Source organism: Salvelinus fontinalis, chromosome 27, assembly GCF_029448725.1.
Source record: "Salvelinus fontinalis isolate EN_2023a chromosome 27, ASM2944872v1, whole genome shotgun sequence".
Taxonomy (NCBI): domain Eukaryota; kingdom Metazoa; phylum Chordata; class Actinopteri; order Salmoniformes; family Salmonidae; genus Salvelinus; species Salvelinus fontinalis.
This window is the reverse complement of record NC_074691.1, coordinates 26,655,048-26,655,515: the sequence shown is the minus strand read 5'-3', so window position 1 is coordinate 26,655,515 and position 468 is coordinate 26,655,048.

Here is a 468-nt window from a genome sequence, read left to right as displayed (position 1 = left end):
GACTGTCTGTTTACTGGCTGGAAGAGGATGATTTGTTTTACTCATTGTTTTAGCACACTCCGCCAACCCTGATGTCCTTTCTGTGTCTGAATCCTGGCTTAGGAAAGCCACCAAAAATTCTGAGATTTCCATACCCAACTACAACATTTCCCATCAAGATAGAACTGCCAAAGGGGGAGGAGTTGCAATCTACTGCAGAGATAGCCTGCAAAGTTCTGTCATACTTTCAAGGTCTATGCCCAAACATTTAAAACTTCTAATTTTAAAAATTAATCTCTCCAGAAATAAGTCGCTCACTGTTGCCGCCTGTTATCGACCACCCCCCCCCCCTCCGCCGCTCCCAGCTGTGCCCTGGACACCATATGTGAATTGATCGCCCCCATCTAGCTTCAGAGTTTATTCTGTTAGGTGACCTAAACTGGAATATGCTTAACACCCCGGCAGTTCTACAATCTAAGCTAGATGCCC